This window comes from Capsicum annuum, chromosome 5 (assembly GCF_002878395.1).
Source record: "Capsicum annuum cultivar UCD-10X-F1 chromosome 5, UCD10Xv1.1, whole genome shotgun sequence".
In the NCBI taxonomy this organism is placed as follows: Eukaryota; Viridiplantae; Streptophyta; class Magnoliopsida; order Solanales; family Solanaceae; genus Capsicum; species Capsicum annuum.
Genome location: NC_061115.1, coordinates 51,352,708 through 51,373,465, shown reverse-complemented (window position 1 = coordinate 51,373,465; position 20,758 = coordinate 51,352,708). Strand labels below are relative to the sequence as shown.

The window sequence follows — 20,758 nt, the reverse complement described above, 5'->3', positions numbered from 1 at the left end:
TAGCCAGGGAACGATTCTCCTATTCCATATCCGACTCACCATAGAGTCTAACGACAACCTTATGGGTATGATAGTATAATAATGCATAGGATGAGTGTAACCAATCCATACCCAGAATGACACTAAAATCCACCATATCCGAGTCAAACAAAACCACCAAAACACCTTTTACTACTAACTAGGAATGGCAACGGGGCGATGCAGGTGTGGTGAGGTGCGGGTTTTAAGCTATGTGGTGTAGTACGGGTTTTAAGTTATGCGGTTTGGTGTGGATGTGATGCGGGTTAAAGTAATTTTTTTTTAAAATGGTGTGGTGTGGTGCGGGTTGTGGGTATATGAGAGTTTAAAATAACAAAAAAGCTAAAAATTAATATTGTTCTCATGAATATACCTAAAATTATATGTATTCTTTACTTAAATTTTATGATACTTAAAACTACATGCATAACACTACGAATAAATAATTTTATAGTAGCTTTTTTAACATCTCTATTCGTTTGAATAAAAATATGATATTTGATCATTACTTGTACACGTTATACTTTCTGACAATTTTTTAGTGAAAAGTGATATAATAGAAATCAGTTATTATTTTCTAGTTGTAGATTTGAAAATATTATGATTTTCAATAGAGTTACAAATTTTTCAAAAAAAAAAGGAAAAAATAAAAACATGGGGCGGTGCGGTACAGTTATCCACGGGTATGAATGTGGGGCGGGTTTATGCGGGTTTAAATGTCATGCGGTGTGGTGTGGTGCGGTTTTAGAACTTGCGGGTTTAGTAAAAACCCACACCGCACCCGCACCGCACCATTGCCATCCCTACTACTAAAATATACCATACACTCCCTACAGACCCTTTTGACAATCACAGAGTCATCTACTGGGGTAGAAATTAAAAAATAGAGTCCAAAATAATGTTAGGACCAAAACCAAAATATACAACCATAAATGGGGTCACATAAGATAGAGGGGACCCCAGACCGAGTAACCAATACACCTAATGGAAAAAGAGTTTTTAACATACCAATGTCAGTATCAGAAAATTCCTTGGACTCCTGAGGGATAGTAAGAGCTAGAGTAAGGTCATTGAGACGATATCGACCAGTGTCAGAGCCAGAAGCACATCCCTTGGTGCAAGAGCTAGAGAAGTGGTAACTAGTGTCCTAGTTTCCCAAGCGACAACCCTTATAGGACACTTCCATTGTATGTGACCCAACTGGCCACAACTAAAACACCAATTTCTCCCATCCCCATAACTACCATGGTGCAATCGACCACCAAATCTATAAGAAGGATAGGATGGTATGGATTGTACCCTACCGCCTCGAGATTGGTCACCTTGTTCCCTAGAAGCAATACCAATTTTAAAATACCTATCTCCCAATGGCTTTAGGTAGGGAGTACTAGCCATAGAACAAGAGTTAAGACTAACCCAACTCTTCCTCTTGGACCACTTACCACCATATTGTTGGCCTCCTCTTTGTTTAGAAAATCAAGACCTCTTACTCTGCTTATTTCCCAACCTTGCCTTATTCGCCCTCATACTAATAGGATCGGGCTAGCGTAATAGAGTTTTACTATCTGGGTTAATAGATTAATGGTGTCGAAACTCGACATTGGCAACCTCTCCTTGAGGTAACTTATCATGAGTGCTACCTTCGGAAGTAGGGTTAGTAAACACCAATGGAACTTTATGGGGAAAATCAGAAACTACGACCCTTAATTGGGTCTGTGCCTCATGAGTTAGGACTAGATCCATCCATGTCATCCTCGAGTGGGACAGGTGAGTTTCCATGAACTTTAGATCATTGAGAGGACATGATTTGAACAAGCAAACCCAAGAAGATTTAGGGAGGAGTTCAAGACCTTAAACTCTATAACCCAAAATAGAACAAGAAGAAAGCAAAACATTCTTAAATGCCTCATAGCCTCCTGATTATAAGTATGGTGCACGACGCTCCCATAAGCAAGACTCTACTTGACATGACTTTATGGACACCCCATGACACCAAAACCTAGCTCTAATACGAACTTGACACGACCCAAATTGGGGCCTTGTCGTAATGGGCATCTCAAGTCCAACCGGGACTAGATACCACCCCTAAACCCAATCTAAACAACCAATATATACCCTAAGTTGAATGAATTTTGACTATATAGCAAGATAGAAAATTAAAATATATAATGACTTTAGTATAGATCTACTTACTAGACCAACCTGACTAAGTCAATCCATCCAATAACCAACCAACCAAACCAAAATGATATTCCAATGTATATAATATATAAATCATAACCACTCCATACCCAAGTCCATAGTTATCCATACAAAGCCTCTAGACTAATGAATATCTAATCACGACATGCCCCCGACCATAGCCAAAAACCAATTCTATGAAAATATAAAAGTATGTAAAGTAAAACCATCACATGAAATGGATGCCTTCCAAACTATAAAACCTCACCACTTTAATCCAACATCGACTATCCCCGAATTTGATCAATGAGCAGGAGTAGTAGTATGGCCAATTTCTGCATCATGTGGGGATGAAGTCACCCAAAGATGGGTTAGTGGGTGAATGCTAGCAAGTACTCAGGATAAGGATAAAATAATGTCAACCTATCAAAACCAAGTAAACAACTATATGCTTTCACAACCATACATATTTATAGATATAACCATGTCGAGAAAAGGAACTATGTTTAGCATGAACTTTGAAATCATTAACCTGGGATATGTAGCTTTGCCATTCAGAATTCACCCATGGGCTATATAGGGTCAACGCTATCTGCTGAAAGGGCCCCAACACGTGTTTACGTCATGATCCAGAGAGAATATAAGATGATTGGTACGTCTCCAAGAATATAAGTGTGACATCATACACATGGTCACCAAGACCAAACCTCATATCAGAAAATCATAAGTTTTCAAATTCGGTTCCCCTGGGACCTCTGCCTTTCACGGCTTGGATAATACATCCCACTTTAAAGCCTAAATTAAAACCATTCACACATAACCAACCATTTATTCAATTTTATACCAAAGTCACTTCATTTGTATCATCATTCCAACACTACTTGCAAGTATACACATGCCATTAGCCTTATCAATCAACCATTTATATGATTTTAGGGCTCTAACCTATCATCTAATAAGGATACTTACTAACTCTAAGGTTTAGGGACTTAAACCCATTTTAATCAATTAAACCACCAAGGTTTTCATTTAAACCATTTCATGGCCAACAAGGCCTTTACAAAACCATTTTCAAACCATTTATACTCATTAATTCATTGCCTTAGTTCAAAGCACCACTAATATGTGACTAGTAATTTCTTTTAGACATTTTCATAAACACCTTGAGGGAACACCTTTAACAAGACCAAAACCAAGATAAAAATCATTAACGTTAAGGTTACCCATTACCCATTTGTTAAACCAAAATCAAAAAGCACCCACATATGCAAACCATCACCAAAAATATGTGAAAATATTATTTAAATCAAGAGTATACAATACACAACATTAATCATAAAAAACCTTCATCATTGGTTTTCAAAACCATAATTTATGATTCACAATCATTGTTTAAAACACATTAAAATATGCCTTTAGTTGTAACTAACAATGAGGGAGGAGTAACTTGCCTTATACAAGATAATTCACAGAGAGATTCTTGGTCCGCAAGTCTCTAGATGGCCTCTTTGATAAACCCTAGTCCCAATCTTGTTAGAGAAGTTTAGAGAGGATTTAAGAGTGTTTAGATCTTGTATAATTCAAAAATAAAAGGCCAAATAATGTTATAAGTCGTGGGTCAAGGGTTTAGAGGGTGGGAAATATCTAGAATTCCTCATCTTAAAAGCTTAAAATTTAAACCCAGGAGGGTACGACCACTCTATATAAACCGTATCCTAGTGTACGAGTATTACCCTAACCTATACCATAAGCCTTACCTAAGATCCCCATACTGATAAACATATGACCATACAAGGCCAAGTCATACCCTAAGGTACGAGAAGTACCCTTAGAGTCATACCTTGGACAGAAACATCAAGATTATCCTCAAAATATCATACGACTAGGCAATATATGATTGGTACCCTAACATACGACTAGAGAGAGTCCAAATCATATCTTGGATAGAATGTTTTCATCCCAGACTGATCATCATACGAGAAGGTGGGTACTAGTCATACCCTAGTATATGACTTGTATGCATGAGTCATACCTTGCCCAGTATGCTCAACTTAGGAAATTTTTCTAAGGGTCCAAGTTTAGGGTGTTTTATCTAACTGGCACATGAGGACCATCAAGTATTATATCCATCAGCTCACTGTCCTTAGCCATAATAAAGTCATATATCTTGGTTTTCCAGCACCTATAGTACTACCCATTAAATAGGGGTGGTTGATGAATGATAAATTTAACACTTATTAATGACCAAATTTCTACACACTACTATGATTTAAAGGTGTTAATGGGATGAATTTATCATTTAAATGCACTAATTCTCATGTTTTACAGGTATATAGGTGATGAGATAAAAAGAAGTAAAACGAGTTGAAAAAAGTTCTAAAAGGGAAGAGTTAGTGCAAAAGCTGAAAAAAAAGCATGAGCAAAAATTGACCCTCAGTTATTGCGATCGTGGTCTAAGGGTCCTGATCGCGATAAGTCAAGAATAGTCAAGATAGAAATTGCGATGGGCTCACCATAATCGTGATCAAGCTCTGACGATCGCGGTTGAACGAAAAATAGCCTAGGTGAAGATTTTTCATTTTCTATAACTGGATCCAATTCTCTATAGGACTAAAACCCTTTCATTTTTTGGACACCTCCAATGAGATTTTGAATTTCTTGCTTTGTAGAACCCTTCTAATTCGGGCAAGAATATTGTGCTTAATTTTTCAATTGAGTTTAGTTGTAATTGAATTTGAATTGAAGAATACTTTTTCTTGTATTTTGAATGGAAGCATTGAATGATCTTTTTGGTATATTTCTTTTCTTAAACTTTATGAGTAGCTAAACATTTATCTTGGGATTATTTTGAAATAGGGTGCAATTATGTGTGGGTTTTAATTATTAGCGTAGAATCTTGGTTAATGATGTTGGGTTTCTCTAATACTTATATGTTGAATGGGAATTTTTGGCTGAAAACCCTAAATTCCCAAAATCTCACATCACCCTTGAAAGAGGGATGTGGGTATGCTTATGGATCCCATATGATCCTTTAAATAAGGATATAGGTGACAAGTTATTAGTGGATAATAATTAGACATTTAGGTTATTCCTGTACATTATCTTAGAAATAGGAATGGATTGTGAGTTTGCTATGTCTTGGGCATCTTTCTAGAAATAGGGATGCCCATTTGAGGTTTTGGGTGGATTTATTTGCCACAGCCATGAGGTATCTGAAAGGGTCCATGGGTAATAATTTTGGTGGTTGGTTGATAAAATATCATTAAAACCCCTAACGTAGCCTACCCCTATAGTCATTAACTAGGTTTTGCATTTGATTATCATGAACCCATGTATTATTCACCCATAGAAAGACATAATCCCAAAACCATTTTCATATAGGAATATTATCTATATTTGTTGCTTTTAATTTGTAGTTTGATTAGAGTTCGCTATAATAACCTTCCAAACCAACCCCCTTCTTTATTTTAATTCATATATTTCATTTCATTTACACTACGGGTATATACTTAGACGCTTTCAACACACATAGGATTTGAATACTACATTTATTCCTCAAGGATTCGACCCTAACTCATATTGGGTTATTATATTTGATAAGATTTCCTTGTCCATAAATTATAGAGTAAGTTGAGCGTGACCAAAATGGTGCCCTTGTCGGGGAGTGAAACTTAGTTTTTGCTTGTACGATATTGATAGTAGCTTTGGGTTTACCCGTAGTGGTTGTTAGTTATTTCGGTTTTTGTTTTTGTTTTCTTTTAGGTGATTTCAATAGTGTCCACGACATAATGAGTGATAATGCAAGTAATGTTGGGACCTTTGATGGGCCCCTTGATAATATGGGTCAACTCCTTGATGTTGGACGTACGAGTACTATCCGTATCCCACCTAATCAAGGGAATGGGGTATTCTATGTCCTGAGTGTTATGTTGCACATGCTTCAAATAAAAGGTCTCTTCCGAGGTCAAGCTCATGAAGACCCAAATTTGAACTTAAAGAATATTATAGAAGTGTGTGCCCCTTAGATATTGCTCATATCTCACAAAAATCCATCCGACTGCACCTCTTTTTATTTTCTCTAATGGGTGAGACAGTGTTGTGGATATGATATCTTCCCACTGGGTCAATAACATCATGGGATGAACTTATTGATCCTTTCTTCGATCGATAATTCCTACCATCAAAGATGTTGCAATTGCGTGAAGAAATCACAAACTTTCATCAATTGAATAGAGAGCCTTTATATGCGGAGTGGAAGAGATTTAATGGAAATCTTATCCAATGTCCCAACCAGGATGTTCGAAGAAAATTCTTCTTTCAATCTTCTATCGAGCTTTGGATCAACTAAACAAAACCGTGGTGGATAATACTATCGAGGGGTCACTTGTGAAATTATCTTATAACTTGGCTACAAACTTGCTTGAGGAAGTTAAAAAGAAAAATAAGGGGTGGAATATCCGATACACCGAGGTAGCTAAAGGGTCCCCTACCACCTCCTATATTGATAAAGTGCATAGGAAGAAAGAAGAAGAGAGAGAGGAAAACATGGCAAAAATAATAATACAATTAGAGCTCCTAATGAAGCATGTGATGGGTGTACCCACAAAAATAGTAAATGTCGTGGCATCCAAGGGATATGATAAAGAATAGGCTAAGAGGCTTCATGAAGAAATTATATATTTGGATAACTATCCAGTGGGTTTTCTCCTAGCCTATCAAAGGCAAGGTGGAAACTAAGGTTGGACCGATCATGAAAAAGAACAGGAATGGCATAATAGGGATAGAGATCGTGATTGGAGGCACAAGAAAAAATGAGTATGATAGATACGTGGCATGATAGGGATAGAGATCGTGATTGGAGGCACAAGAAAAAATGAGTATGATAGATACGTGGCCCCCATGACCAAGTAAAATTCAAAGACTCCAATTTTATTAATCCCAAAAAATTTAAGACTGAAGATGTGCTAGCACAAATCTTGATAAGAGTGGAGGGAATGGATAGGATGGTTCAAGAATGAAGAAACGACTTGTCGCAAATCAACCAAATGGTTGTATCACCCTTCTCCTTAATCAAAAAATTAGAGACTCAAATTGGCCAAATCTTCACTCAACTTAATGCTAGAAAAAAAAGGGGCCTTTCTAGTGATACCATTATAAATCCAAAAAATGATGCTCAAGTATTGGCCATAGTCACTAGGAGTGGAAAAAACCTCGGTGATTATGTGAGTGAAGTTGAAAAAGATACACATATGAAGCAAACAAATATTAAGTAAAAACATGTGGTTGATTCAAATAAGGAAGCTACAAAGTCTTAAGAAGGGGATGAAAAAGAACCAATGATAATTAAAGAAATGGTTGATGAGGAAGGAGATCCTAAGGTAGTTGAGAATGATGAACCACAAAGTGATCCATTTCCTACCATGAAGGTCCCTCCTCCATTCCCTCAAAGACTCAAGAAGAAGAAGGATAATGCAAAATTTAATAGATTCCTTGCTAAGCTTAGCAATCTTTCTGTTAATATCCCATTGCTAGAGGCCATTCAAGAGATTTCAGGATATGCTAAGCTTATGAAAATCTCAGGGAAAATCCCTTGCACCATAGGGACAGAACTTTGAAAATGATCTGTGTGACCTTGGTGCAAGTATCAATCTCATGACTTATGCAATCAATTGAAAACTTGGTTTGGTCATCCACTCCAACAATAATGAGGCTTTTGATGGCGGATCAGCCTATCAAGAAACCAGTTTGAGTTTTGTTTGATGTTTTGGTGAAGGTGGATTACTTCATTCTTCTAGTGCACTTAGTTATGCTTGATTGTGAAATTGACCAAGAGATACCTATTATCCTTGGCCAACCTTGTCTTGCAATTGGAAGAGCAATTGTTGATATGAATTTAGGAGAAATAAAGTTTTAGGTCCAAATGATGAAATGTCCTTTTAAGTATGTAAGACCAAGAAACAACCCATGGAACTACAAGAGGTATCCGTCATTGATATAGGGGGTGGAAAGTGAATGATGGGTCCCTTGAGGATCCATGTAAAAAGTTAAAGAACGTCATGCCGCGATGAAAAATTAGGTGTTGAAGGAGAGGCAACCCATCATTGACACAAAGTTGGCTCATATCCTTAGAATTTTTCTTGTTAGAATAGATTTAATTTTTGGTTTGTGATTAATCTATGAAATTGAGGTACTATTGAAACACCCTCAGTTTTGGCCCTTGGAAATTTCCTGCGTTTTGGATTCACTATCCTTGTAATAACTCACTATACGAGTCATTTAGTATGGGTACAGGTCAGAGAACCCTATTTATTAGGGGGACAGTAAAGAGTTGTTGGGTTTCTAGTATGGTAACGATTTGGTGGGTACGGGTCATTAAGAATGGGGAAGATTTATTTGGGTCGGTCCCTTAATCATATTAGTATCTTAATAACTTGATTTAGCTCTGAGTATGAGTAGCTCACTAAGAGCCATGAGGATAGGGTATGAGTAGTAAGGTGTAGTCGTATGTTGTCCAGTGTCAATCTCTTTGGATTCTATCTTAGGTACGACTGGACCATACTAGTCGTATGGTCTGGTTACGAGTTGGGGCTATGGAGTCATATGGTGGACAGTGTGTGGATGTCCAACTTTCTATTCTACGTATGACTGGATGGTACCAGTATTATGGTGTGGTGATGAGTTAGAGGGTTAACTCATACACACCTGCAAGTTTTCTATAGTTTTAAGTTGGGGATATTCTGTATATTTCCCCTTTTAACTCCCTTTGACCCCATGACATAAAACAACTTTAGGGGATACATTAACCTATTATTCTCATTCAAACACTCTTAAAAATCTCTAAAAATCTCTCTCAAGCTCTTGGTTCAAGAAAATCCTAGGGTTTCTACAAGGCAATCAATTAGGGACTTTCAAGGGTGAATATCTCCATCTTCCTTGGTTTCTAAGGTATGTTAATCCTCCATCATTGTTAATTCAACTAAAAGCTTGTTTTAATGAATGGTTTTTATGGTATTATTATGGTATTGTGTTAGTTTTGAAATAGATATTGGGGGTTTTGGTTGCTTATGGTTGGATAATGTTTTCCCCTGCTTTTCTTATGTTTTCATGTTATAATTATGGTTTGAACATGCGGTTACATGGGAATGATCAATTGGTGATTGGTTTTTGGTTTTGGAAACTATATGCCTTCAACATGTTTGTTAAAATGCCAATGAGAATGATTTTGTCACATAGTTTGACTATTCTTGAAATATTTGCATTGCATAATATCATAATGGAAATTAAATTGGTTTGGTTGGTTTTAAATGGTTTGGAAAGGCCTTGATGGCCATGGTTTTGGTTTAATTATAAACTTGGGAGTTTGCCTGGTTAATGGTTTTGGTATGGCATAAAAGGATAGATTTGCAAGCTCTAATTTTGGTATGACAATACCAATGGTTAATTCCCAATTAAAAGACTCCTTGGTAAATTATTGGAATGTGTAAATGTTCTTAATATGGGCTTAACGAGGGTTGAGTAGCAAAGTCATGGAAGATGGGGGTCCCGGGGAGACTGATACTAGAAACTCATATTTACCGATATGAGGTGGTCTTGGTTACCGTGTGCATGATTACTCACTTTATATTTTGGTAGATGTACTAGTCATATCAGGTTCTTTTTTTCTGGTCGTGCAGCTAACATGTACTGGGGCCCTTTCATCAAGGGGAGCTGAACCCATATATCCCATGGGTGGTTTTAGGGTGATCAAGTTACTCAACCCAGGTTAAGGTTTTAAATTCATCCTAAACCTGGTTCCCTTTCCCAGCATGATATATATATATATATATATATATTTATATGTATCTATGTGATTACTTATGTTTATTTACTTTGGTTTTGAATTACTGGCATTATTTTATCTTATCCCTCTGTACATGAAAATGTTCACTTTGCTGATCATCTTCGAGCACTGTATCCCCACATGATGTAGGAATCGGTAATACTACCATTCCTTCTGCTCAGTAACTTGGATTTGGGGACAACTTTGAGTCAGACTAAAGTGGTGAGCTTTCATACTCCATAAGGCTCCATTTTATACTATGGACTTCTTTTGTTTTTGTTATTTCTTTACTTTGGTTTTGGCTATGGTCGGGGGCATTTTCCGGTTGAATGTTATTGATTCTGGATAGAGTCTTGACAGACAGCTCTGGTCATGGGCGGTGTCAGTATTGGTGTTAACTTTGGTATTAGTATTGGCATTGAGGCTAACACCGGTTGGATATTTGATTGGATATTTGGTTGGTTATAGTTATGTACAACTTTAAATATCTTTCAATTGATTTTGTTATATATTATTATATGTTTACAATTCATCTGACATAGGGTGTATGTAATACCCCAAAGTTTTCTAAATAATTTTGTCTCAAGAATGTCTAGTATTATCTTCTAATTAAATTATGTTTATTCCATGAGGAATTTTTAATATTTTCACTTTTTTTCATATGGGAAATTCAATAAGATTTCCATCAATATAGGATTCCCCCAAATTTGATAACCGGATAAAAAGTTATGACTATTTCTAGTTCCTGTCGTAAAATAGTACCAAATTGGTCAGTGGCGCACCGCGCCACAAGGTCAAATGGAAATTGTCATTTTTCTAGTGTCTCAGTGTGATTTTTCTACATCTTGCCAAACTTCCAGGTCGCAAATGAAGTGGCAACATTATGGCTCCGCATCGTGCCATCCCCCAATTTCCCAGTTGTCAAATTCCAGTGACAATGCGATAGAGCCGCGTCACGCCAGGGGTCCAGGTCGGGAAATTTTCACCAATTTAAAAGACGCATCCAGGGTTAAAATGGTCAATTTCCCACCCCTGTTTAATCCCTTTAACATGAGATTCAACTATTTAGAACCCAAAATAAACTAGTTTATCTCAAGTTTCTCTCGAGAACAAGCCAGGGTTTCAATTTAGGATTGAATTTCAAGAAAGTCTCTCCGTCAATCTTCGCTAAATCAAGAACTAAGGTATGCGTTCTGTTGATTTATGAATTTCTTTCATTCATAAAGCTCAAGAACCCTATTTTAAATTATGAATCATGATATTTATATTGTGGGTTGTTTGTAACCATGTTTATCTTGTTATATGATTCCTAAGTTGGAATATTTAGGTGTTTTTCTTGAAACTACATTATCAAAGTGAGTGAAATCCATAAATTGAGTTATTTAAATGTGTCAATTTGATGATTATTCCTATGCCCTAAGGGTGCATGCAAGGTATTTGATAAAATGCCTAGGAGGATAGAAATTATGCACTATAGCTAAATTATGACCCAAAATAACTTCTATGTTGTTCTTATGTATTGAAATTGTTGGTTGGATTTCTCATGAGTTAGCCTTATGAAATTATGCTATGTATACATGCTATCTTATTCACGTACCAAGCTATGATAATCAAATGCCCATGAAATATCTTCAATTATTGTTTATGGATTGTTGATGTTAGTCATGTATTCAAGAATGTCATGCTTTTCAGTTTCCTTACATCAAGTCCTGGGGGTACCTGTACCTAAAAAATATAACTGTGTGCCTAGATTCAGTGTCATGTTTTCACAATGCCCTCAGTCAAGCCATGATCCATAGAACATAGTCAGTCATGTGACTCAAAAAATCTCAGAAATTCAGTAATCTCAGTACTATTCTGTCAGTCAATGAAACTCAATTAATTTAGTCCAGTTCAGTTCAGTAATCCATGATCAGTGTCTATTAAGATTGGAGTAGGAATTAGCACCGAGGGAACCCAAGAATTGGAAATCATCTATTATATGAGGGTGTGATTATTAGAAGTAATCCTTGCATTCTAGGGCTATGTAGCCAGCGTATGTTGAGACATCATCGCCTATTACATAAGGATAGATGAGGTGGCTTAACCTGTTATATGAGGGTTACTCATAGATTGTCCTTACCAGTGGCGCGGTATTGACACCCTTCCAATTGGAGTTACAGATTGGACCCCAACTCAGCCATAATGGCATATTAGGGGCATATCAATTAGATAAGTACTTCCCATATTTTTAGTTACAGAATTCTGGACTGTCAAATATAGTTAACTCAAAAGAGTACAGAACTCAGTTAGTTCCATCAGATTTAGGACTATCAGATGAGTGACTCATGTTATCAGTTATATCAACCATCAGAACTCAGTTATCAGTTATGTTAGTTATCAGTAAATTCATGTTATCACGATCTCAGATATAGTTACAATGTATTCATGCATGTATTCTCATATTTATATTAGTCAGTTAACTAGTATTGTTCATTCATATGAACCCCATATGTTCAACCTACCTCATATGCATACTAGTATATTCAAAGTACCGATGTATTTACACTATGGTGTCTTATACCATTGGTTTAGAAGTAAGAGCTCCAGAGCATCAGTAGCATTCCAGTCTCCGCAGTCAGAGTTATCAGTGAGTCCTCATCTTTTGAGGACATGATCATTTCTTAATTATCTTATTAATTAGTTTATTAGTTGGAGTTAGTTGGGGATATGTCCCATTATCTCCTTATTTAGAAAGTTATGTTTTAGAGGATTTTCAGACTACAGTATGTTTAGATAGTTTTGTTTTAGGCATTTATACCCCATCTCATATGTTTTATTTTATCGGATATTATGTTACAGTTTGAAATTTTTGGCCTTTTAGTTCATGTTTCCATATTATACAGTATATCATGCAGTATACAGGCACATATATCAATCATGTGTTAGCTTGTAGTCCTTTAAGGTCATGAGCACCCTGTAGCATTTCGGGTATCAGATTTAGGCATTACAAACTTAGTATCAGAGCCTAAGGTTGAATAGTGTCCTTGAAAGTCTTAAAGCCACATCTAGTAGAGTCTTGTGCATGGGTGTATTGTGCACCACATTTATGTGCAGGAGGCTATGAGATGTTTTAGGAATAGTTTCTCTTCTTTCAGTATTCATGTCATGCCAGTGAGCAAATCTCAAGTCAATCTCTCAGTCAAATCCATTTCTCCCTTTCTTCTACAGAACATGCCTCCTAAAAGAAGAAATAGGAATCAGTCAACCCCTTAGCCCAAAGAACCTTTGGGAGAATATGTTTCTCATGGAGAGTTTAGAGCTACATTACTACTCTTGCTCAGTCAGTTACTGCTCAGAATAAATGACCAGCCGTCATTCTACCCAACCCAGTCGACAATTCAGCTGCAGCCAGGATTCGGGACTTTACCCAAATAAATACTCCACCCTTTCTTGGGTCTAAGTATGATAAGGGCCCTCAGGAATTCATTGATCAGGTTCAGAAGGTTACTGATGTTATAAGGGTGTCAGCAGTTGAGAGTGCTGAGCTAGCTACATATCAGTGTAGGATGTTGCTCATACTTGGTACAAGCAGTGGAAATCAAATTGGTCGATTGATGCAGGACCTATAGAGTGGGAGGAGTTTGTCACAATATTTTTAGAGAGGTTTTTTCCCCTAGAGCTGAGAGAGGCTAAGGTGTTAGAATTCATCAACCTCAGGTAGGGAAACATGATAGTGAAAGAGTATTCTCTTAAGTTTACTCAATTAGCTAGATATGCCCCTCATATGGTTACAGACAGCAGGACCAAGATGAGTAATTTTGTTTTTGGGGTGAATGATGGTATGGTGAACGGGTGTAGGTCTGCTATGTTGAATAATGGCATGACTTTAGCCAGGATTATGACTCATGCTCTACAGATAGAGGAGTAAAAGATTAAGATGAGGGAGAAGCAGAATACGAGAGCAAAGACAGGTAGTTTCAACTTTGCTCAACCTAAATCAGAAGGAGGAAATCGTTCTCAATTTTGTCCTAAGTCATCAGTTCTAGCTCCTTCTTCGACTGTACTCCAGCTCCTAAGTTCAGGGAGGGTAATAAAGATAGAGCGCCAGGCTCTAAGTCTCAGGGCAGTGTTAGTAGTGCTCGCACCTATACTCTTTGCCAGACTTGCGGCAAGAACCATCAGGGTATTTGCAAAGCTGGCAGTAGTATTTATTTTGGATGAGGTAAGCCAGGCCACAGAGTTTGAGACTATCCTCAGCCAGGTCCTCAGGATCAGTAAAACCGTTCCTTAGCTCAGTCCGGTCGCCCAAATCAACAGGGTGCCACTTCCAGTGCTACTAGTGGGCAATGCCCAAACATACTCTATGCACTTCAGTGTCGGAAAGATAAGGAAAATTCTCCTAATATGGTTACTGGTACGTTACAGATCTTTTATGTATATGTTTATCCTTTGCTAGATCTAGGTGCTTCCCTGTCTTTCATTACTCCCTATATAGTAGTTGATTTCAAAATCAGTCCTAAAATTATAGCAGAGCCCTTTTCAGTCTCCACCTAGTGGGTAAAACCATCATAGCCCGGCGGGTATACAGGAACTGCCCGGTTATGATATTTTAAAATGTCACTTCAGCAGACTTAGTTGAATTAGAGATGACTAATTTTGATGTTATTCTTAGCATGGATTGACACCATTTTCAGCATGGATTGGCTTTATTCCTACTATGCCACAGTCGACTATAAAAAAAGAATAGTCTAGATTCAATCTTTGAATGAACCCGTCCTGGAGTGAAAGGGTAGTGTATCCTCTTTCAAAGGTCATCTTGTTTCTTACCTTCGGGCATGAAAAATGATATCTAAGGGATGTTTATATTATCTTATTCATGTTAAGGATTCTAGTTCTGAGACTCCCAGTCTTGATTTAGTTCTAGTTGTGAATGAATATTCAGATATCTTTTTTGAAGATCTTCCAGGAATTTCTCCCGAAAGGGAAATAGACTTCAACATTTATCTTTTTCTAGATACTCAACCTATATCTATTCCACCATACAGAATGACACCAACAAAACTCACAGAATTGAAAGAGCAGTTGAAGGATCTCTTAGATAAGCGATTTATCAGACCCAGTATTTCCCCGTGGGGTGCACCAGTCTTATTCGTGCAAAAGAAAGATGGTTCTCTCAGAATATGTATTGATTACCTCAACTCAATAAAGTTACAGTCAAGAACAAGTATCCACTTCCCAGAATTGATGACTTGTTTGACCAACTTCAAGGTGCCAGCTATTTCTCTAAGACAGACCTCAGATCAGGCTACCATCAGCTTAGAGTTAGAGAATGTGACATTCTAAAAATATCTTTTTGTACTCAGTATGGTCATTTTGAATTCCTAGTCATGTCCTTTGGTCTTACCAATACCCCAACAATTTTTATAGACTTGATAAATCATATTTTTAAGCAGTACTTGGATATGTTCATCATAGTCTTCGTAGATGACATTCTGGTCTATTCCTGCAGTGAGTGTGATCATGTAGACCATCTCAGAATTATACTTCAGACTCTTAGAAATAATCAGTTGTTTTCCAAATTCAGTAAGTGCGACTTTTGGATAAGATTAGTAACATTTCTTGGCCATATTATTTCTGGTGATGGTATTAGGGTTGATTCTCAAAAGACCAAAGCCATAAGAAACTGGCCTCACCCTATCTCTCCATTATATATCAGGAGTTTCTTGGGTTTGGCTGGCTATTACAGATGATTTACTAAGGGAATTTCTTCTTTTGCATCCCTTATGTCCAGATTGACTTAGAAGAAAGTCAAGTTTTACTGGTCAGATCCTTACGAGAAGAGTTTTAAGGAGTTGAAAACTCGACTCACCTAAGCTCCAGTCTTAGTTCTTCCAGATGGTTTAGATGGGTTCATAGTGTATTGTGATGCATCAAGAGTAGGTTTAGGTTGCGCCCTCATGCAGTATGGTAAGGTCATAGCCTACGCCTCTAGATAGCTTAAACCCCATGAGAAGACTTATCCTACTCATGATCTTGAGTTAGTATCCGTAGTATTTGACTTAAAATATTTGGAGGCATTATCTATACGGTGTTCATGTAGATGTGTTCACAGATCATAAGAGTCTTCCGTATGTCTTTTCTTAGAAAGATCTCAATCTTTATTAGAGAAGGTGGTTAGAGCTCTTGAAAGATTATGACATGAGTTTCCTTTATCATCTAGGAAAGGCCAACGTAGTGGCCGACGCTCTCAATAGACTGTCTATGGGTAGTATTGCTCATATTGAGAACAGTAAGAAAAAGTTAGCTCAGGAAGTTCATCAGCTTGCCCGATTAGGTGTCCGCCTAGTTGATTCTTCAGAGGGTAATATAAGGGTTCAGAGTAGTTCAGAATCATCTTTAGTTTTTGAGGTAAAAGAAAAGCAAGATAGAGATCCCATTTTAGTCAAGTTAAAAGAGTCAGTCAAGGATTAGAAAGTAGAGGTTTTCTCCCAAGGGGGAGATGGTGTCTTGCATTGTCAGGGTTGTCTATGCGTTCCAGGTGTAGATAACTTAAGGCAATGAATTATTATAGAAGTTCATGGTATGCACTACTCAATTCATCCAAGGGCCACAAAGATGTACCATGACTTGTGGGAGATTTATTGGTGGAGTGGGATAGAGAGAGATATTGCTAAGTTTATGGCTAAGTGCTCTACATGTTAGCAAGTTAAGATAGAGCATCAGAAGCCTAGTGGGTCCATGAAGGAGTTTAATATTCCTACTTGGAAGTGGGAAGAATTGAACATGGACTTTGTGATGGGTTTGCCTCGTACTCATCATTAGCATGATTTAGTTTGGGTCATTATAGATAGAATGACCAAATCATCTCATTTTCTTCTAGTCCGTAACTCTTATCCAGCCGAGGATTATGCCAAGCTCTACATCAGAGAGTTAGTCAGATTGCACGGTGTTCTGTTATCCATTATATCAGATAGAGGTACCCAGTTCACCTCTCATTTCTGGAAAGCATTCCAAAAGGGTTTTGGTATCCAAGTTTATTTCAGTACTGCCTTCCATCCTTAGACAGATAGTCAAGCAGAAAGGACCATTTAGAATTTAGAAGATATGCCAAGGGCGTGTGCAATTTATTTCAAGGGTAGTTGGGATGACCTCTTGCCTTTAATTGAATTTACATACAAAAATAGCTATCATTCTAGTATTAAGATGGCTCCATTTGAAGCTCTCTATGGTAGGAGATAAAGATCTCTAGTTGGTTGGTTCAAAGTTAGTGAGGCCTCAGTTATAAGGCCTAACTTAGTATTTGATACCTTAGAAAAAGTCCAATTGATCAGAGAAAGACTTCGGGCTGCTCAGAGACGAAAGAAGTCTTATACAGATATGCGTAGGAAGGATCTCAAGTTTGAGATTGGTGACTATGTCTACCTAAATATCTCTACCATAAAGGGAGTGAAGTGGTTCGGCAAAAAGGGAATGTTCGGTCCCTGATATGCCGGTCTCTTCAAAATTCTTAGTCACTTTGGCAAGGTTGCTTATGAGCTCGAATTGCCTTCAGATTTAGACGCAGTTCATCCAGTATTCCATGTCTCTTTTATTAAGAAGTTCATAGGTCACCCAACAGTTGTAGTCCCTATTCAGAGCATAGATGTTCAGAATAACCTCTCTTATAGAGAGATTCCAGTTGAAATCCTAGACTATTAGACTCGTAGACTAAGGAATAAAGAAATCCCTCTAGTTAAAGTTCTTTGGTGACATCAATCTTATGAGGGAGCTACATGGGAAGCAGAAGCAGATAATCGAACCAAGTAACCTCACCTTTTCTCTGCTGACTCAGATCTAGCTCAATGTAACAATTCTCCTTAAGCTTTTTGGTTTTTATGTCAAGATTTTAGTTACGATTTGGTATTAGTCTCATGTTCAGGATTCTATTTTAAACTTGGTACTAAGTACCATTGCATATTCAATTATATGTTCATATATCAGATTAGTCATGTGTTCATGCATCAGACAGACATTCTCCTTGTGAGAAGACTCAGTTATCAGAAATCTTAGTCATGTAATTAGTTCTGTCATGTATTCATGCATCAGACATGTGTGATCAGCTTATCAGTACTCTCAGTCATGCATTCATGTATCAGCTCAGTCATAAAATCATGCATCAAATATGCATGCTCCGTATAGATCTCAGAAATGTCAGTCATGTTTCAGTGTTCATGTTGAGTATGTACTTCGGCTTATCTTTTCTCCCCTCTTAGTTAGTCTTGTTCGAGGATAAATGTTCCCAAGGGGGAGATATTGCAATACCTCAAAGTTTCCCAACTAATTTTTTCTCAAGAATGTCTAGTATTATCTTCTAAATTGAATGATGTTTATTACATGAGGAATTTTTAAGATTTTTACTTTTTGTCATGTGGGAAATTAAATAACCTTTCCATTAATATAAGATTCGCCCAAATCCGATAACCGGATAAGAAGTTATGACTATTTCAAGTTCCTGTCATAAAATAGTGCCAAAATTAAATCAGTGGCGCGCTGCGCCACAAACTAAAATGGCAATTGTCCTTTTTCTAGTGTCTCAGCTTGATTTCTCCACGTCGCACCAAACTTCAAGGTCGCAAACGAAGTGGCAACGCGATGGCTCTGCATTGCGCCATCCCCTAATTTCCCAGTTTTCAAATTTCAGTGACAAGGCGCGACAGCGCCTCGTTGCCCCTTGTCGCCCCAGGGGTCTTGATCAGGAAATTTTTACCAATTTAAACAACGTGTCAAGAATAAAAAGGGTCAATTTCAAAGCCCTATTTAAGCCCTTTAACACGAGATTCAGCTATTTGGAACCCAAAATAAACTAGTTTCTCCCAATTTTCTCTCAAAGATCAGCTAGGGTTTCAATTGGAGATTCAATTTCAAGAAAGTATCTCCATCAATCTTCACTAAATCAAGAACTAAGGTATGCGTTGTATTTATTTATGGATTCCTTTCATCCATAAATCTCAAGAATCCTATTTTAAATTATGAATCATGATATTTATGTTGTGGGCTGTTTGTAACCATGTTTATCTTGTTATATGATTCCCAAGTTGGAATATTTATATGTTTTTCGTGAAACTACATTAGCAAGTGAGTGAAATCCATAAATTGAGTTAAATGTGTCAATTTGATGATTATGCCTATGCCCTAAGGTTTCATACAAGGTGTTTGATAAAATACCTAGGAGGATAGAAACTATGCACTATATCAAATTATGACCTAAAATTACTTCCATGTTGTTCTTATGTATTGAAATTATTGGTTGGATTGCTCATAAGTTAGCCATATGAAATTATGCTATGTATATATGCTATCTTATTCACGTACCAATCTATGATAATCAAATGCCCATGAAATATCTTCAATTATTGTATTATAGATTGTTGATGTTAGTCATGTATTTAAGAATGTCATGCCTTGTTAGTTTCCTTCCATCGATTCCTGGGGGGTACTTGTGCCCAAAAAATATAATTGTGTGCCTATAGTCAGTATCATGTTTTCATGATGCCCTCAGTCAAGCTATGATCCATAGAACTCAGTCAGTCATGTGACTCAGCAAATCTCAGAAATTTAGTAATCTCAATACTATTTCGTTAGTCAACGAAACTCAATTAATTCAGTCTAATTCAGTTTAGTAATCCATGATCAGTGTCTATTCAGATGGGAGTAGGAATTAGCATTGAGTGAACCCAAGGATGGGAACTCACCTGTTATACGAGGGTGTGATTCTTAGAAGCAATCCTTGCATTCCAGAACTACGTACCCAACATATGTTGAGATATCATAACCTATTATATGAGGATAAATGAGTTGGCTTAACCTATTATATGAGGGTTCCCACAGTTCTCAGTAGAGTTACCTATTACATGAGGGTTACTTACTGATTGTCCTTACCAGTGGCGTAGTATTGACACCCTTCTTATGGGGTTACAGATTGGACTCCAACTCAGCTATAATAGCATATTAGGGGCATGTCGATTAGATAACTACTTCCCATAGTTTTAGTTATAGAATTTAGGACTGTCAGATCAACTCAGAAGAGTACAAAACTCGGCTAGTTCTATCAGATTCAGGACTGTCAGATACAGTCACTCATTTTATTAGTTATATCATCCATCAGAACTCAGTTATCAGTCATGTTAGTTATCAGTAAATTCATGTTATCACGATCTCAGATATAGTTACTATATATTCATGCATGTATTCTCACGTTCATATTAGTCAGTTAGATAGTATTATTTATGCATATGAACCCCATGCATTCAACCTACCTCATATACATACCAGTACATTTAAAGTACTGGCATATTTGTGCTATGGTGTCCTATACCATCGGTTAAGAAGCACGATCTCCAGAGAATCAGTAGAATTCCAGTCTCTGCAGTCAGAGTTAGCAGTGAGTCCTCATCTTTCGAGGACATGATCATTTATTTATTATCTCATTAATTAGTTTATTAGTTGGAGTTAGTTGGGGACATGTCCCATCTTCTTCTTATTCAGATAGTTATGTTTTAAAGGCTTTTTAGACTACAGTATGTTTAGACAGTTTTGTTTGGGGAATTTATACCCCATCCCAGATGTTATATTTTATCGGATATTATGTTATAGTTTGAACCTTATGGCCTTTCAGTTCATGTTTCTGCATTATACAGTATATCATGTTGTATACAGGTAAAGATACCAGACGTGGGTTAGTTTGTGGTCCTTCAGGGTCATGAGCACTATGTAGCATTC

The 20,758-nt window shown here is 37.1% G+C and overlaps 1 non-coding gene across 1 annotated transcript; it reads right to left on the bottom strand.

Moving 5' to 3' along the window:
- Positions 1-6,391: 6,391 nt before the first annotated feature.
- On the bottom strand, positions 6,392-6,498 carry LOC124899108. The gene has a single exon (XR_007056245.1). It is a non-coding gene; the product is annotated as a small nucleolar RNA R71 (small nucleolar RNA).
- Between the last annotated feature and the right edge of the window lie 14,260 nt (positions 6,499-20,758).